Here is a 4,022-nt window from a genome sequence, read left to right on the forward strand (position 1 = left end):
CGAAAGCAGTACCCAATCACAGCACACTTACCATATCTGTTAAGCATTGGTGAGACGCTATTAGCCAATCACAAACGTTCTTGTAAACTCGGTAACTAATGTAAACAATGTCGCGAGGAAAGTGAAAATGTGTAGCAATTTGGACGAAAGTTCTCAGGTTTTAGTGGAATATTTTAATATGATATAAGTATACCAGCTGTCTCTTATACACATCTAGATGTGTATAAGAGACAGTATATATATAGCTTTTATATATTTATTTATTTATATTTTATTATTATATTTATTTATATTTTTTCCAGTATTTATTTATTTTTTGTGACTTAACGGGCTAGCAGACCGGCCTCAAAGGCACCAACAGTGTTAGCAGTCACCAAATTTTCCGGCAGGAGGTTCTAGTCCCTGACTGTGCGGGGTAGAAAGGACATCTTGCGGTAGCTGTTTCTGTGATGTGTTTCAACATAACTAAGATTGTGCATGCGTCTTGTTTTTCTTAGTGTGCCATGTAATGATGGGGAAAATGCTGTGTTTATAGTTATAAGGCCATGGTGGAACTTATAAAAATAATTTAAGACTTTGTTTCTCTCTTCTTGACTCAAGTGTGGGCCACTTGAGTGTCTCTAGCATGTTACCAACACTAGTTGTTGTTCTATACCTGCTTGCTCATCACCAAGCTTGCAACCTTTCTCTGAAGTTTTTCCAGCAGGAACTTGTCCTTCTGAGTATGAGGGTCCCACACACACTGCATGCGTATTCTAGCCTTGGTCTAACCAAAGTTGTGGATGCAGTCTCTTTTGCCTTTTGGCTCCCAATGCGAAGATTACGACTCAGAAAACCTAAGGTCTGGTTTGCTTTATTTTCACTTTTGAAGGGTTTGTTTTCCATTTTACACTGCTAGTAATTGTTGTACAGGTTGAAATTACAAAGACAATAAACTAAGATCCTGAACTCTGACCTGCAATGCCAGGCATGTTTATACCTTGTGTCTATCGGAAAGTTATTGTTAGCCAAAGTTAATTTTTCAATCAGCTTGGAAATTGGTAAATATTTCACTGTTTTAAAAACCTTTACCTGTAAATGCATAAGGAATATTTCTGGATCATATGTATGTAATTGGATTTTGTGTTCAACGAGTGAAACATATGATTAAAATCGGAGAAAAGTTTACCCATCTTCTAAAAATTCATTGGAAAGTGCGGAAGCAGTAAACAGGATGGTAGACCATGCCGAACACGTTCGGCAGCTAGCTCACTGGACTAAGGATGAAATCAATGATCTCCTCGAAAATAACGAATGTCCAGGTGAGTTTTGTTGATTATACATCGAATAACTACTTTCATTATTTAATAATACGGTAGTTAATTAATAGATTTAGGCATTTTTGATAGAAAATTAAAGCTGTATAGTTGGTTCGCTCATTTTAAGGGAGTAATGATACTAGATTAAACAGCGCGATACATTGCAGTCCCTATGGAGGGGTTTGCTGCTTGGTATACACACTGTGCATGCGCAATAGTGTTTGTACAGTTTTATTTTATTAACTCACCCCCTGTTAATTTTCAGTAACAAATATATATTGTTAGTTTGTATATCTAAATTTTGATTTAATGTATCATATGCTTTACAGTAAATTTGTCTTATTAGGAATGTTTTATTTTTTTTTCTTTCAGGTCATTGGTTTAATAATCCGGTGCCAACTTATGCTCTTTTAGAAGAGATACGCTCTGCCATTGATGAATCACAGAGTATGTATTATCGGAAAGCTTTTCCTTTAGTTTTAAATTTTCTTGGGCTAAAACAACCAACACATTTGGTAGGTTTAATCTCAAAGATCAAGCGCCATGTTTAAAAAGCTGTGAAAACAGGAAATTACAATATCGTTAGCAAAAAGATTAAACATATTTGTTTGGTGCCAAGTGGTAAAAAACTAATAACATATATTGGTAAGGTTTTACGTATAATTAATTCAAGGATATTGAAGAACTGATGGAAGATGAATACCAGTCTTATTATGACAAGGGATATACATTTTATACTATTGTATATGATCCCCCGTATAACCACTTTAAAATTTTGTGCATCTGATATACTTTAATTTTTGTTTTGAGTGCTATACCTACTATAAATGATTTGAATTTATCTTTCTTTCAACTATACATCAGACTCAAAATATCGTTAAGAGTATTTACATAAAAATGTAAATATAAACTTGAATAACAAAATTGCCATCAGGAATACATCAAATTGAAGAATAGGCCTATTGAAAAGCCTTCAATTGCTTAAACTTTCACTAATGTGAAAGATCATTCCATTTCTTACCTAATGTGGATACATTTCGTTTGAGTTCGACCACACACGATATCAGTTTGTTTTCAGGTGTATTAATGCGCAAAATGAAAAAAAATTATTAGATTTTTAGATGAATATTTATAAAAATAACGAAGACCCAACAGTAGTAACAAACAGGATACTAGCAAAAAATCTCTATTTTTTTAAGAAGCATTCTAAGAGAGTTGTTATATGCCATATTTAGGATAAGTATATATTTAGGGGATTCTGATCAGATAATTGATAACTGTTGCCGGCACCAGGATGACTTGTGCTGGCAGCAGTTAAGAAGTGCATCAACATTGTATTTGTCACTGAAACTGCTCATTTAGGTATATCTCAGTACTTTAAATATGAAATTAATGGAAATCATGTAAAGTCTTTATTCGATGTTAAATTATAAAACATGAAATGCTTGGTACTTGATAGAAGCACGCCCTGTTTCTATTTTAATTGTACACAAATTTACCAATTATAATTAAGATTTACTGTAAGTTCAGTAACACCCATCCTGTATTATTTTGCATTGATCCTTAAATCTAGCAGTACAGTATTTACAATAATGTAGAAAAAAAGTGATTAAATTCTGTTGCATGTTCCTCAAGATATTTTATCATGGTGACTCTGGTTTGCGTGCCAGTTATATTTTACCTGTTGGGCCATGTGGCCGTGTATTCAATTTTTGAATAAAGTGTGCCTAAATACAATACAATAAATACAATAATGTAGTAAAATGTCTGTAAATTAAGGTTGAAGGTTATACATTTGTACCGCGCATGCAAAATACTAGGGTCGCTATGTGAAAAAAAGTAAACAGATGTAACTGGAAAATAAGGAAAGAGGCCAGCACCTAAACCCCAGTATGGGGATATGCCCTCGTCACTAAGCAGGTATCTGTCAAAATGTACCCTGACCAGCACCAGTTGAGTATTGCCATCCTAGCACTCGGGCGCCTTTAATTCTGATAGAACTAGAAGAAAGCTAGCTGGCAAGGAATTGAAAAAGGAATAAAAGAAAACGAAACAAGTGAGTTTATAAATTATATATTTTAGGCGCAGCAACCATTAATGTACGCTCCCCATATGACTTTTTAACCGCTATACCATCTTCACACTGAACTAATTCGAAGAACGTTCCTGTCCGTTCTGATAATTTCATGGAACGGGATGAGGGCGGGTTCAAACGTGCAATTTTTGCTCTTACTACGACTCAACATAGTTCGAAGTAAGCCCATTACGATTGCAGACGGTTTGTACAACGTTCGCACAACGTTTAAAATAGACCGTGTGTTGAGGCTCCAAAATCGGCTTAGTTTACGAATTCTGTGACCCACCGATCCGCGCTACTTGGCATTCGCACAAAAATGTCAATACTATTTTATTGAAACATAATATAATTGTCGGCAATCGTAAATTTGGGGAAACTGTAACCAAAAATGAGAATTTATCTTCGCTAGATGTGTATAAGAGACAGAATCACAGCACACTTACCATATCTGTTAAGCATTGGTGAGACGCTATTAGCCAATCACAAACGTTCTTGTAAACTCGGTAACTAATGTAAACAATGTCGCGAGGAAAGTGAAAATGTGTAGCAATTTGGACGAAAGTTCTCAGGTTTTAGTGGAATATTTTAATATGATATAAGTATACCAGCCTTTAAATAAAATACATTGGTAATAGTTGTAAGATTTT

At 34.6% G+C, this 4,022-nt stretch overlaps 1 long non-coding RNA gene across 1 annotated transcript; it reads left to right on the forward strand.

The window, feature by feature from the left end:
- The first annotated feature begins 998 nt into the window (after positions 1-998).
- On the forward strand, positions 999-3,040 carry LOC117118335. Its single transcript, XR_004447033.1, has 2 exons — positions 999-1,301; positions 1,671-3,040. It is a non-coding gene; the product is annotated as an uncharacterized LOC117118335 (long non-coding RNA).
- The last annotated feature ends 982 nt before the right edge of the window (positions 3,041-4,022 follow it).

Source organism: Anneissia japonica, unplaced genomic scaffold, assembly GCF_011630105.1.
Source record: "Anneissia japonica isolate Jap-2015-1 unplaced genomic scaffold, ASM1163010v1 scaffold287601_len214881_cov132, whole genome shotgun sequence".
Lineage (NCBI taxonomy): Eukaryota > Metazoa > Echinodermata > Crinoidea > Comatulida > Comatulidae > Anneissia > Anneissia japonica.